General features: G+C 40.5%; 1 protein-coding gene across 4 annotated transcripts in view; it reads right to left on the bottom strand.

The window, feature by feature from the left end:
- pik3cb (phosphatidylinositol-4,5-bisphosphate 3-kinase, catalytic subunit beta) overlaps positions 1 to 15,804 on the bottom strand; it is a 72,404-nt gene that overhangs the window by 39,382 nt on the left and 17,218 nt on the right. For 3 of the 4 annotated variants that reach the window (XM_036149684.1, XM_036149683.1, XM_012863218.3), the window contains one exon: positions 14,335 to 14,414. The exons of the other annotated variant lie outside the window; for it this stretch is intronic. The gene's annotated coding sequence lies outside the window, so the exon portion shown is untranslated. The remainder of the gene's footprint in view (positions 1 to 14,334; positions 14,415 to 15,804) is intronic. 4 annotated transcript variants of the gene reach the window in all.

Genomic DNA, 15,804 nt, shown 5'->3' with positions numbered 1-15,804 from the left:
TGAAGCTCAACTTCACATGCACGTTTCATACACAAAATGTTTCATCTAGGAAGACACGCAGGAGGCAAAGGCCGACACTCACTCATACACTCATACAGGCGGCGGCGGGTACTTTTACGCTCACACAGAAAACGCCATACGTACCTACATCAGGCCAATGTGCAAACAGGTGCATCTGAAAGCAAAATATTCTGTTGAAACCTGCATGCGCTGAGCTGGAGGATGAATAAGCGGTCAGCTGAGGTTTGTGTGCTCTGCGGTTGAAGTGTCGTCTGGATGTGAGTCACCCGCCATGGAGGGCCCGTTTCTCACCGTATTTAGGAGTATGTACGTGGTGGCGGCTGGAGAAGGTAAACATGCTGTCATACCGGTCGTTTTAACTTTTAGCAAGGAGTCAGAGTCAGCGACATGTTCAGCACGACCTCGTATGAATAGCCGTTTGTAGAAGGTGCAATTTTAACCCTTCACTTTTTTGCCGCATGTGACATTTGTCTAGATTGTCGCTTTGATTTTGTTTTTCCCCATTCAAAAACTGTTTATTGGTCCAATTTCTAGTTATTCATTTTACCACCAAATTTCCAGGAACCTTCAAACAAAGTGCACATCATCGTTGGTAAGGGAACAAAAACAAAGAAAAACAAACCTAGCATCTCACACATTCTAAGTCTGCATCTGAGAAACATGATTGAAGTCAAAGAGAGCGTGAAGGAATCTGTGTGCATTTGGGGTTGTAAAAAAAAAACAAATTAAAAAAAGGATCCAGACAACGAAGCTAACTCCTCTACAGTGGCCCAGTGACAAACACCCAGCTCAGACAGGAAACAATGACACACATCAGGAAGTGAGTGACGAATGGTCATCAGGGAAAATTTCCCAACCAGTCATTCATAAATAAAAAAAAAAAAGGTTGCACAAAATCAAAACCTTGGCTCTTCAGCATCATTTACTCAGCTGTACTTCAGATCATCATAATCCTTTCATGTGGACTCCTGACAGATACATGTATGTTTAAACACTTTAAATGCACCACAGCGTTGGTTTCAGCAGAAACACGTTGACACAGAACTCAGAGGACATGCACAACAAGAAGGTCTTTCGGGGCAAAAGCAAAATCTCTTAGGAATGGTTGCAAACACTGCAGACAAAAATGTCAAACCAAACTAATACAAATTACAAAGGACGTGCTTAGAAGGCAAACGCTATTAAGACTCCATTAAAAGACATGAAGTGCAATAAAAATCATTTAATTAAAATGTAGGTTTCCAATCTGGCTGGCAAATAAATGGCAGCATAGAGCAACAGGCTCCCGACTGTAAATATAAATCCAGCCCGATACGAGACGAAATTGCTTGGAAATGCATAAATATAAATACAAATGAAATGGGTCAAAGATTATACCGAGGAAAATTAAGAAAGCAAAGACCAACATGTTCTTTGTTTTGGTGTAGTTAGCGTTCACATCTGTGCTACTACTTGAATACAACCTTTTAAATAACTATATAATTAAACCAAAAGTAAGAATAAAAATGGGGCCGTATGAAACTTAATTGATCATTTATTGAATCATTGAGTGAGGGGAGATTATGCAGAAGAACAATATCACTGGTATTCAATGATCAGAACATTGTTAGATGCCTTTGGCTCGGTATCGGGCTATAGATTAAACATCCAAAAGACTTGTATATTAAATTTCAATTACAAACCATGCCAGCACATAATCTTGAAGATTTGCCTATATTGGAAATTAGTGCCCAATAAATATTTAGGAGTGAACATCTCAAAAGATTTATCAAAAATAATTATTAAACCTCCAATTAAACTGTATCTTATTCCAAAATTAAGTTTTCAATCTCTGATTGAATCAGTAGAAATGCAGATCATATCTATTCCAGACCCTCCCAATTGAGATTTGTTGGTTTTTCCCAGGTTTCAAAGGTTTTCATACATGGGATGGCACCAACCCAAGCAAGATTAAGAGACAAAAGACAAATTAAAAGGACTGGTGGAAACAAGAAATAAACAAGCCAACTTGTCTTTGAAAATGAGGCTGAATGGTACAATAAAACATGACATGACGTTAGAATCAAAGACTCTGAAAAGTTTCTTTTATGATCCAGATATTGCTCCAAAACAAGATTGATAATAATTATAGGAGATGATTAAATTGGGTCTCACCTCATATTGTAACTTTTTTCAGCCTGACAAAACTAAAGAGTTCTCAGATGTTGAAAAATATGTATGACAGTCATTGTAGATTAAATAAAATAAATTATTGGCCACAAGGAAGTACATTTTGGCAAAAAAAGCAAAAAACAGACATTTCTAAATTATTAGTGAGAAAAAACATGGATAATTTCTGATGTATAAAAGTCATAAAAAATAATATTTCTCCATGATTAAAGGCAACCCTTGTTTTAGAGAACATTTAAATTGTTCAAAACAATTTTAAAAAGTTTAAATGTAGCTCTTGCATACAGTGAAAGTGGTAGTAAAATGTAAAGTTAGGACATAACCGATTTAAAAGAAACTAAAATCAGGCTTTGCCTTTACACGTTGCAGTAAACACTGATGTCTTAACTTAAAGATGTCAACCGTTTCTGCACATTTCAGGGTTTTATGTGGAGCATAGAAAGTGAATACTGCACTTCATTGCTTAAATCTGGTCCTGGGTAGATTTTAGTGAGCAGGTCTCTGATGACCTGAAGGGTCAAGATGGTTCATAACTAAAAGAAACCATTAAGCAACCATTAGAAATGTGAATTTAAGACCAAGAATATTTAGTGTTTTATAGATGAATCACAAGATTTTAAATCAGACATGATTTGTTTTTTTTAGCGTCACTGAGTCAGAGTTCTGATCTCTAACCTTGTATTTTTGGACGAAAAACTTCCATAATTTCTGCAATAAGCAGGAAAAAAAATAAGCTTTTAGATGCCTTTGGCAAATCTGAATCAAATAATACGATCATTAGCAGAGTGCTGTGGAAGTTGGCTACATGCGGAGGAAGTGATTCAGCAGGTGACTTGATGAAGGTAAGAACTCAAAAATAAATACTGTGTTCATAGCTTGGACTGTGATGAAAAAATATTTTTAGCGTATGATCAACAATTGCGCAATATTAATTTCTTTTTTTAAACTTCCTGACAAGTTCATTCCCTGTTGCATTAAACCTTATCTTTGAATTAGCTCGTTTTTCATAACTGATCTAGTGTGTAACTAAGTGTTTTTGCCACAGCCATGCCTGTATTCCCCCAACTGTCCGATGATAAAGGTACTTGACTTAAAATCAGATTAGATTGTACCATTTCCCTTTACATGCAACTGCTTTAGAGATTTATCAAAAGGGCTACAAGTACTTTAATTTCAGAGCAATATTTGCATGCTTGGAGCTCTGACTCTATGCAGTCACAGATTTAAAAGCAGAGAGCATTTTAAACATTACTCATGTTTCTATTATTGGACTAAATACTGTATATTTACTCTTATATTGGCAATGCTTTTTAGACGACTGGCTTTAAGGGGTGGCTGTGATGTAGAGTCACAGATATAAAATCATCAGAATAGATAGAAAAAATATGAAAGGACACACAAACAGGCAAAGCTTAGCTAAAATCGGTTTCAGATTTGTTTCAGCTGTCACGTTCTATCATTTCTCCAAGTAAGGCTTGGAGAAATAAAGCCCGAGACAACCTGCGACTTTGCATTCACACTATAACATCGCAATTCTGTACATTAATTATTCAAGAATTTCATTCTGAGCAACGAACTTCCTCATGCATTACACTTACGTCCGTTACGGTAAACCTTTACCAGAGAGGCTATTCCTGCTTCAGCATTAATCCCCTGTGACACTCATTACATCTGAGCTAGACGGGCACTGTTACGGCGCAGGCGACAAGCTGAAAGACCAGATCTAAACAAAGCTAAATCTTCTTTAATAACCCTCTCTGAGAAAACCCATGTGACAGCTGTGGCCTTCAAAGTGCATCAGCCCATGACATCATGATGAAGCGCTCTAGCAGGGAGATGGCAGACCTGCAAGTCTGCGCTGGGACCGTAACGAGCAATTAAGACAGCGCAGAGGAACTACAGGTGTACCTTTGCTTCAAGTCACGTAACAGGATGACTAGACTATTCACCAAGTACAGGAGACTTCCACTTTAGGCCTTTTTCTTTTGGGGTTGTGCATTTTTATGTAAAAGGAAATGAAAATAGTATTTTTTCAGCAAAGTGTTTTTAATGCTAGTTTGCAGTCAAGCTATAACCACTAAGCTGAGAAATAAAAATGGGAACTTAATACGGTCTTTTCTTTCTGCATTTACTTTGTAAGAGCTTGTCTACATATAAGTCACTGCCTTAATCTGTGTTTTAAACCCCCCAATATATTTTCCCAGCAAGACACTGGGTTCTTACAACAATTGGAAAACACCTGCAGAGAAGCTAATGATAGATGTTTCCATGTGACGGTGTTATAAAGGCTCAATGAGATGTAGAAAAGGAACACACACACACACACACACACACACACACACACACACACACACACACACACACACACACACACACACATACACGTCTGGCACGTCTGAAAAACAGAACAGGGCAGCTTTCGTTATTTGAAATCAGTTTCCAAGCAACAGTCTTCTGCTCAGAGCAACTCCCTCAAATACCGCAGAAATTTCAAACCAAGTTTCCATAATGCCAGACGATCATTTCCAGGAAGACATTTTTGTTTTAATTAAATTGAATTAAAAGGGAGAAAAAAGTCATCAATCAGCTCTCCATTGGCTATGAAAGTGCTTTCAGTTTTATGCATTGCCACAAATAGATCATACCAATGAAATCAAAGCAATGTTGGAGTTTGTTCAAAAGAATACCGTTCACATATTTTTAACATATTGTGACATTGCTCTAAAATCTAATCGGAATCAAGTCTAAATAAAATAAAAATACTGAGCCTTTCCTCAACTTGTCTTTGAGTGTACAGTTTTGTTTTGCACAGATTTCATTGATGTAACTATCGAAGGTTGGTCTCGCTGTATCTCTGAACAACTGGTGTAAACTGCAGCACAGCAGTAAAATATGCAAACCTGGTTAAGACCGCAATTTGTTTCTAACTGGGAAAACAACATTCGAGTATCAAAGATCCAATTAGATAACGCAATGATGCCCCAAGACCGTACTAATCTATTATCAAGGATTAAATGAGCAAAAAAAAAGAAAAAAAAGAGAAATGGTGGCCAGAAAAGGGACTTTACTTGAACATTCAAACAGAAACAGGACATAAGTAATATCTGGTGAAGTAACACAGGTGAAATAGGCTGAGCGAATAACCACAAGGACAAATGTTTATCTGTCCGGAGACAGATAAATATTTGTCATTTACTTCTCGAGATTCATCTGACTTGCAACTTGTGACTACAAATGTTCCCAGAAACACAACAATGTGAATTTTCCCCATTTCCAAGCCTAACCCTCACAAGAACCCAAGTCCCTCGTCAGACAAAGGATGCCGTCAAGAATAACACGATAAAGCCGTTTAAAATCTGTGTTAACATCACCAACAGCGATGACACGAGTTGCCCTGCACACGCTGGATAAAAGGCGCTGTGCAAATTAATTTTAGCTTCTGTCTCCGAGCGCAGTTTTGCAACAAAAAAAAATCAGATCTGCAAGTGTGATGTTCCGCAGCGCATGATTCACTTGACAGATACCGGCGAGGAGAAACACTCAACAACATGCAGCGTCAACACGAATCCCTCCATGACTCCGGCTTACAAGATTTTTTTCCCCACCTCCTTCACGGAGGAGGGTGGAAAAACGAGGGAGGGGAGGATGATTCAGGACGACCGGTCGTCTCTTATAAAAGGATGCTTAGAGGACAGATGAAAGGGCGACAAACACAGAGAACAGATAAACCCGAGTCGATGCAGTGAAGTTGAAAAAAAAAAAAAAATCAAAGACTGAGTGAGAAAGAAATGGAAGTCTAAAATTGGGTTACAATGTGTGACTGTGGTGTGTGGGCAGGACTGGGCCATGTGTCCACAATAAGCCTCTGTTTTTTTTTGGGCAGCGTGTGTGCACGTTGGTCTGTGTATGTGTGTGCCACCGAGGCCAGTCCCGTGCCCTGCACAAACACCGCCCTTGTGCTGCCCTTGCCCTGCCAGCTTGGCCTCACAGACCAACACACACACACACACACACAGACACAGAGGAGCCGAGAAAAAAAAAAAAAAAAAAAAAAAAGAGAAAAGAAACACACCAAACACAGTGGCTGGGAGGGAGCGTTGGGGTCACATGGGGCTGCTCATGTTCTCCGCTGCGGGATCTGGAGCTTCGGGCGGCTCGCTCACACCTTCAGCGGCTCTCACGGACACACACGCGGTCACAGGGGTCAGTCCACGAGCAGACGATCTAACGATATGCTGCTATAACAAAACAGACTGAATGCATAAAAGATGTTTCCACAAATTATCTGAAAAGTGTGGCATGCGTAAGTATTCAGAGCCCAAGGTAACACCTGGTAGAGCCTCCTTTTGCTGCAGTAACAGCAGCACGTCTGAGGGGGGTCTCCACCAGCTTTTGCACATACATTGAACTCCTTGCTCATTCTTTGCAAAAATGACTCAAGGTCTGTTTGACTGGATCATTTTTAAGTCCTGTCACAGATTTTTGGTTAAACTGGTCTGGACCTTCACTAAAACCAGTCCAACAAATGTGCTCTGATCTTAACCATTATGATTGTGGCTCTGGCTGCTTGTTTAGGGTCATTTTCTTCTGGAAGGCGTGTCTCCAAAGTCTCAAGGTATTTGCAGTCTCCAACAGGTTTTCTTCCAAGACTGCTTTTATGTGACACAACCCAACTTCTAATCAACTCTGACTAGCCTTCTCACAGCATGATGCTGCCACACCATGTTCCTTCATTGGGACGCTGTGTTCAGTGTAGGGATGGGTACCGACTTCAGTATTCAGAATACCAATTCACCTAAAATCAAACGATACCATGTTTCGTTGGAGCTTGATGGTTTGAGTAGTCGTCTGGCAATCAGAAGGTTGTGGGTTCAATTCCAGCTTCCCCTTGCCACATGTCGATGCGCCCCTGGGCAAGGCACTTAACCCCAAATTGCCTACCGAGCTGCGTCTCGGTGTGTGGGCAGTGTTGGCCTAGTGGTTAGAGTAGCGCGCTTGCACTCAGAGAAGGATGCAAGTACCCGGTTCGATCCCCTGCGCCTGCACTCTGTGTCCCTGAGCAAGACCCTTAACCCCAGAACGCTTGCCGGGCGCCGCACATGGCAGCCCACTGCTCCCCAAGGGTGATGGGTTAAAAGCAGAGAACAATTTTCGATGTAATGTATGTTTCAATGACAATAAAGATGATATTACTATTACTATGTTTCGGTACCTAAACGCATCACTGAGGGAGTAGAGAGGTGGGTGATTTTCAATGCCGAACATGAACACAGCATTGCACGCACAAGAGCGTGATGACATCAGTAGCCGCTGGTCGTGTCAGCAAAGCATGGCTCCAGTTTTCAAAATGCGCTGCAGATTCGGCTCGCCAATTTAGCGAATTTCTCACTATATTTGGCGACTTTTCAGACCCATCCAGGGATCTTTTTTTCCCCTCAAAAAAGCAACTAATGGAAAATCTAGCGACTTTCGTCTGATATTGGTGACTTCCCATGAAAGCAACAATGGTTCTGGAGTCATAGTCTTGGGAGAGCAGCACTCAGCGCTCTTCAAGCACTTCTCCAAACCTTTCCAAGCTCTGTCTCCCAAACAGACAGCTGCTGCTTTCTCGTCCTGAAACTCGCCAGTAGTAAAAGCAAAGAGATGTATATCTGCGGTGCAGAAATGGTGCTGCTCTGATATATTGTGCGTATGAATGACTATTGGGAAATGTCCATCAGCAGATGGTTCCATCGGGTACAAAAGATAACCAACTCACCTCCTCTAAATTACTTTTCAGTTTAGTTATAAAGGAATTACAAGCCAATGATAAAACGGGTAAATGTAAATGATGAACCCACCTGGAACCAGTTGGACCTCACAGAAACCTACCCAGCTAACTGATTAGGGCTGGATGATATTCAATAACAATATATATTGATCAATGGACGTTTACCGATGATAGAAAAATAAAGGGTCAATAAAAAGTTCAATAGAATAACAGTTTTACTTCATTTTTAGCCATGTAGGTTAATATTACAGTTGTTACCATCCTCCCAACCAATCACAACCACAGACCCAGGAACGCTCCGCCCCCTTCAAAGAGTTCAGAGAGCACTCATTTTTTTTTCCTTTAAAGCTGTCAGTTTTGGTAAAAGGTTGGTTGAATAAAGGGTTGAGTTTGAATTCAGTTTGTGTGTGTTGTATATCTAAACACAGGTCACCAAGCAACAGAATAAAATGACCAGGGTGTTTTCTTCACAACTGTTTAAAACTTTTTTGTATAAGAGTGCCGAGTTAGTTTCTACTTATAGGTTTTATACTTCCCTGCTCTTAGGTAGAGAGTGTCAGGCGTCTTCAAAACCAGTAGCCTTGGTATCAAGCCTTTTTCAAAGTATTGCTTGGGCTTTTAATTTCAGTGTCGTGACAACCCTAGTGAACTCTGTTATTTAGTAACCTCTGGAGGCAATTGGTTGAACTGGTATTTATTTTGGCGCAAGAGTTAGGGAGTTCGTCCTGTAACTGCCGGTTCGATCCCCCCTCCGCTCCGACCATTTCAGTAGTTGTGTCCTTGGGAATTGCCTGCTGGCGGTGGTGCCGATGTATGGCAGCCTGGCCTCTGTCAGTCTGCTCCAGGACGGCTGTGGCTACTAACATAGCTCACCACCATCAGGTGGGGGAATGACTGACTGTAGTGTAAAGCGCTTTGGGGTCCTCGCACTAGTTAAAGAGCTATACAGGTACACGCCATTTACCATTTTGGGAGTCTACGAGTAACAAGGGTAAAAACAAGGGTACGCCACGATTGAAATTGTGTAAAAAAACAAAAAAAAACATTTAAATATGTGAAATGTCTGAAAGCTGTGCTTGTTGTAAGATGCCAAGAATGGGGAAAAACTTAATGAGGTATGAAGAGTTGTGCAAGGCCCTGCACTAAAGCTTTAGGCAGGGAAGCAAAGCGGACAAACACAGCTGATGTTTGTCATAACTGATCCGAGGAACTGGACGCTATGCAAACTCCTCTCACAATCACAGGTTTATTCAAATTAGCCTCATATTTATACTCCAGTTCCAGGGAAGAGGAAGCCTTGCAGCTATGGCATACACGTGTGCAAATTTTTGCCATTGCCAATCTGATTCTGTGAAAGAGGGGATGAGGAAATACAACTGTAGGTACGCTCACACAGACTTAAACAGACATAGTCTATTGTTTTAAAATAAGTTGCCAGTAAGTAAGTTTGACTTCAGCCAGAAACAAGAGTGGGGGAGACAAAGATCCATTTGTAACAGAAGTAGATACTTCCTTGTTCCCTCGCTCTACAACAGCATTATTTGAATAACTGGAGTGCTTAGGTCTAAGCTCTACCTTCATTTGCTTCTGCATCCATTAGATGATAAAACCACTGAGAGGACTTGGTTCAGAGACAACTTCCTGCCTGATGTTAAACTGCATTGAGTGCCAACGGCTGTTCTGAGAGCAACAATAAGAGGGGAAAAAAAAGCATTGTTCCATAAGAGACAACAGCTTCCCCCCCTCCCTCCCTCTATCTATCTTTTATAAAGTGTGACAAAGAGGAAACAATGCATAACTATTATTGGAACATGAACATGGCCACTTTTTTCCCTCACTAGAATTTCCCACTTAAGCCGCTTAGGAGTCAATGAACCTCTTGTGACTAAATCTGCCAAAAGAATGAAAATAAATACATTCCAACACCTGTCACCATTTTCAAAGCCCATTTGTTCATATGACTTGTTTTATGTGCTCACACCCAAATATCAGGAAAAATCTACTTATTTTTGACTAGTTTTATGAAAGCAAACATTCAGTTCACTATTAATTCAAAGCAGATACAAGCACTGCATTAACTAAGTTTATATTTACAATCCTTTTCACTCAATGTGTTTTTTTCTGATAGGAATTGAGACAGGCATTGCTCCAAAGAAAAATAAATCAATATAAAAGCAGATGTTTTGATCTACTGCTGAACCACGCTGAGCTTTAGATGCCTCCATTGATTCTCTATGGAGGTTCAAATTGGGACTCCAGCTGGGTCACTCCAAACTTTACTACTTCCAATGAAAAGAAAACAACGTTGATTAAATGAAAAGACAACGTGAATGGCAAATCTGTCAGGGGCGTGCAAACTTTTGGACTTAACTTTACTTCTACAGTGATCAGGCTTAGATAGAGAACATTCTAAATCCAGGGACAGGAGGGAGGAAGACGAAAGGCAGGAAGGATTTCGGCCGGAGATCGAAGGATGGACAAACGGATGGAGAGACGGCTTGATGGACAGAGACAAACAGACCGATAAATGAACAGAGTAACGGATGACTGGATGAATTGATGGATGGTGGAATTCAACTTTGAGGCAATGAGACGGTGAATAAGTTCTGCTAATATAAACAATTTGCCATACCTAATTAAAACCCAACATATCACATGTGACAGAATGATGCGAGATTAGCCCATTGAATTTTCTTTTAAACTGGTTAAAAACAGTAGAGTAGACGTTTGTTCTTCGGTTTAACCAAGCCTTTAGGGTAAAATGTCTCGATGTAACCATATACCCTGTCCCTGACTTCAAATCAGGTGTGCCTGCCTTCCAGGGAATACTAGCTGCCTAATGCAAACTAGTCAAAACCCAAACAGACTCATTTGAACTATAGTGCCGTTTCCTGCACTTGATTTGCATGGTATTGATAAAACAAAGTTGTGGTTACATTTATAATGCCAAATACAAAGGAAAACATGTTGAGCTACTTTAATTATTGCACACTTTACAGGATTATTTATTTATTTATTTTAAATGGCATTCAGGTCAGAATACCATGACTTTCAGAAATGTTCAGAATTCAGCGCGACTAGTGAGAGCAGCCACCCTACCAAGCTGGTTCTCAAACTGCAGTAAGGCATGTTATTAAATGAGATAAAGCAACACGACGGGGTGTGTTAAAGGTCACGGCTCAACTAAATGCAACAAGAACCCTGCTGAATCTGTGAGTGAGAAACATCAGAGCTATGTAGGATACAGATAAGGGTAAGACCGGCTGTAGATATATGTGCATTTTTAATGTGGATCATCAAATATTATACTTTAAAAAGTAGGAACTTTGAAACTCTAAATAAAATCCCAGGGTGCCACATCGCACAGAGCAGAGCCTCTCTCTGGATCATGACAGAGCAGAAGGACTGAAAAGAAATGGACAGAAATAAATACCAAGGGGTTCTGAATACAGCAGAGAAGGTTCCCACGCCCACTACTGATGTCTTAGCAGTCATGTACTATCCCAGTGTCTTGATGACAGGATGCTACTTATTTGATGGTATTTATCTAATACACAAACACACAGGGCCACACATTGGCACTGAATGACAAACGCACACCCATACGTCTGAAAATGGAAGGCACTAGTTGGCTCTGGCCATCAGTTTGCTGTAGAGGTGGGTGGAAAACACAACTGCACTAAATGACATTGCGACATCAGCCGCCTCAAGTTTTATATCCATCCATCTGTCTGAGAGGCTCGACTTCGGACACTTTTCTCTGCCGCTTTCTGTTCCAACCCGCACTACAGGCGAACTAATGCTCCCTGCAGCGATCATTACGCTGCACGCAGTCTGCTGTGGATAAATCCTGCATACAATAAGGCATACATGTAGTAAACTGCCTTAGTTTATACTCTAATTGAACAGCCTGACTTTACATCTATAATTAGCTCACAGCAGCACAGCTTTTTCTATTGTCTGGCTACAAACATGGCCAAGTGCAAATTTACACTGTAATACTTAAGGTAGTGAGGTCGATGCAATAAAGATAATGCCAACCAACAAACAGGCTGAAGGGCAGGGCTTCCTAGGATTGTTTTAGTGAAAAGGGTTATGACTGAGTGCTCGGTGTCCATGCAGGCAAATAAAGCAACAGAGATGAAGGTCATTTCAGCTGAAACAAGGAAAATAATGTGACCTCTATTTAGCTTCATGGGCTAAATGATGGGCTAAATGATGGGCCTGCATGGCTGCGATCATTTCTCGTTCTCTGCAGCAGTAATGCGACCGTGTTGGAGCAACGATCAGTGGCGGAAGACAGAGCAGCATGAATAATTGGATCAAGCTATTTTTCCACATTCGAGTAGGAGTGCAGGAAGCAGGGAGAAAAACAGAGCGCAGGTGGGAGGCATCTGTACTGATTATTGGTGGTTATTGGCCACCTGCGCTGACTGAGAGAACGAAATGTGGTGATTGCCCCGACAGCTGTCAAAGTGGCTCTCACCGCACCACATAAATAAATGTCTGAAACTTAAAGTGTTTACTCTTACAAACGCAGAGGAGGCACAACAGGATATAAAACTGGTTTGTGTGCCTAAATACGTTTCCCTTTTCACACACAAACGTTGTTCATTCTGCTGAATCGGTTAATTGCATTTCTTGGTTATTTGATCAACCGACAGATACATTAAAAAAAAGTGGCATTAAATAAAATTGCTCAATTTGAGCTGATGTGTTTCATTAGTCTTACATTGCAACTAATAAAGACCACTAAAAGTCCAGGTACATTTATTGCAACTAACGTAATACTCACCAATAATATCGCCATCGTCAGAGTTTCTAACATTGTGCAGCACTAAAACCCATTCATGAATCCGACGCCATCACCAGGCCTATCATACCTGTGTCAAAGTGCGCCTTTGACATAAGTATGACAGGTATGATCTTAAATATTATCCGATTCAGACAACAGAGCCGAGGTTGAAACCATGGAAGTGCAATCTAAGAATATCACCGTAAACTCCAAAAAGACCAATAAACTAATTCAGGATTTCCGAACAATGAAACGTGCAGCCTACAACTTTATTAAAAACAGTGGTGAGTAGGGCCGGACAAAAATTCAATAACAATATATATCGATTAATAAACATGAGGTTCAATAGAACAAACAGGGGTCAATAAAAGGCTCAATAGAAGAACGGATTTCCTTCATTTTGTATTCTAGCCAATCATGTAGGCTAATACTGCCGTCATTACATCCTCCCAACCAATCACAAATGCAGACCAAGGAGAGCTCCTTCACCAAACTTCAGAAAGCACGTGTTGTTGTTTTTTCCCTTTTTTTTTTTTTTTTTTTTAAAGTTGGTTGGATAAAGAGTGGGGCTTGAATTCAGTGTTCTTTATTTAAAAATAGGTCATTAAGCAACAGCATAAAATGGCCAGGGCTGCACTTAAAACATATGTTTTGAATTTTTTGGATAATTATCGATATCCATCATTCTGATTTCTATTCTATCGCTAAGCTTTTTTCCTATATCGTCCCGCACTAGTGGTGAGATGCCAGAAGTAGGTCAGAGCTTCTTCACATTTGGCTTACCGTCAGTTAGAGCTTAACATGGACATCAAATAAAACAGTGATGGCCAAACTACGAAAATATAAATCTAAACAGCACTGAATTTTAGCTCAAATTGCTAAAAATAAGTAAATCACAGCCCAACACAAAAATAAACTGACCGCTGTGTGCCACTTTCTTAGTGTTTTCCGCATAAATCAAGCTTGGACCAACTACAGGTATCGAGGTTCTAAACACTTACAGTCAGAGTCTCAGTTGAACTGGTCCTATGATTTAAGATGACTTTAATATGACGCTTGAGAGAGTGCTGGAGTGACCGGGGTAGTTAGTGTTAACTTCTGGTCAGCAGACACACTACCAGTTACAACAAAAACAGGTTTGGCTGTTTGGAAATATCTCTGGTGACTAAAACAGCAATATCCATCATTCAACATGTCTGTTTAGCAGCTGATTACAGCAGACAGCCCTACTAATTAACCAGCTCATATCAAGCTTGTAAGAATCTTGCATAATAAAACTAGATTTTGCCATATTTTACTAAACTCCTTTCAACCATGTAAACTGAGAAAAAAAGCAAAAAAGAAGAAGAAAAAATGCTTCTTCTTTTTTAAACTCGCCGGGTACCTTCCACACATCCCCCACCTGTCAGGACAACGCCTACTATCCCAGATTGCAGCCAAGCCAAGCGCTCACTTCCACTTTCAACTTTTACACAATGCCACACAGACACACACACACGCGCTCCCTCCAGCATCGTATGCAAAATAGGTCAAGATAACTACAAGATCCAGCCTGCTCGCACAGAGACGGAGGTTTTACCTGCCGTTTCCCAGAGCCGCTTATTTCATGAGCCTCCGCTCCTCGCCGGGGCCGTCTGGGAAGATTCTAGGACACGGCATCTGATGGACGAGGAGGCAAAACAGAAGGATGGTTAGAGGTGTGTTGGGGGGGGGGGGAACAAACAGAAACAGGGCAGGACACGTGGGAAAGTAGCTGCTGAACATAAATATGCATACCTGATTAGCTAAGTGACCCCAGCAACCCCAACATAAGCGATAAGGCAACAGAATACCACTCCCTGCCTCCTTAGGGACACCTAATAATTAGTTTTTTGTCCAGATCACGGTGGAGACGCCTTCAGAAATCTGGGGATGTTACCTCTGCATGTAGGTCCTGCTTTATGATTAAAAACAGCAGAATTTGAAACTGGACGAAAAAACTGCTTAAAACTGCAAGTGAAACGTTGGAATATTTGGACAGTTTCAAAGATTTGGGAGAGAAAGGTTTTTAAGCAAGCCTTTTTTTCCCCCCAAAATATATTTATTAAAATTTTGGCAGTTTAAACAAACATCTTGAACAATCTACAAAATATGACAACAGCAGTAGTAGTGTTACTTGTTCACGCCAAAATAAAATACAAACAGAAAAAAAAGCCTCTCACAGTATTAGTTCCTGTGCAACTAGTCACATTTCGTACTTAACCTCTTTATATTGAGAATTAAGTTTAACAGTATATGTCCATAAATAAATTGTCTTTGGGAACTGCAGTTCACGTTCTTCAATCCCTTGCACCTTATTCTGAGGTATTCAAGTTCTTGACATACTTAATGAAGGAATTCCAGATAGACTCAAACAGGCCCTGTTTGCCCTTTAATATATGTAATTTTTTCCAGAGGGAGGACAGATAACATCTGCTGCAGCCATAGGTTTATAGTCGGTCTGTAAGTCTTTTTCCAAAACATTGATATCAGCAAGCATTTTTAATACTGATTCCCAGAGGCTATGAACAGAACTTAATTTGAGTCACAAAAAGCTCTGAGAACAGGAATACGTAGAATAGACCGAGGTGAAAGTCTGAGTCAAATCTAGCGGTGTTGAATGAATGTGGTAGACTAAATGAAAGTCTGACAGCACCTCCCTGCTCAATTCAGGATCTGAGACATGTGACGAGACTCTAAGATTTAATATTTGGAAGGGTACTTGATGCAAGAATAAGAATAATTTGAAATGTTATAATTAAAAGTGAAGTCAATGAGAAGAAGGACATATGATTGGAAGACTAGATGGTTTGACTTTCTTCGCTGCACAATAGTTACCTACCTGTGGACTTAATGCATGACCCAAGGCCATCTTCCACACAAAATCCATGTGTGGCTCCCTAAACTGGCTTTTCTGATTGGTTCATTGCTTTCATGTTTCTGTCACTTTGCTTTCATGTTTCTGTCACTTACATGTTCTTCCTGTGAAAGCATCAACACAACACCAAGAACCATCTACACCTCTCATTCT

The sequence above is a fragment of the Fundulus heteroclitus genome, chromosome 18 (genome assembly GCF_011125445.2).
Source record: "Fundulus heteroclitus isolate FHET01 chromosome 18, MU-UCD_Fhet_4.1, whole genome shotgun sequence".
Classification (NCBI taxonomy): Eukaryota; Metazoa; Chordata; class Actinopteri; order Cyprinodontiformes; family Fundulidae; genus Fundulus; species Fundulus heteroclitus.
The sequence above is the reverse complement of the archived record's forward strand: the minus strand, read 5'-3'. Positions and strand labels throughout refer to the sequence as shown.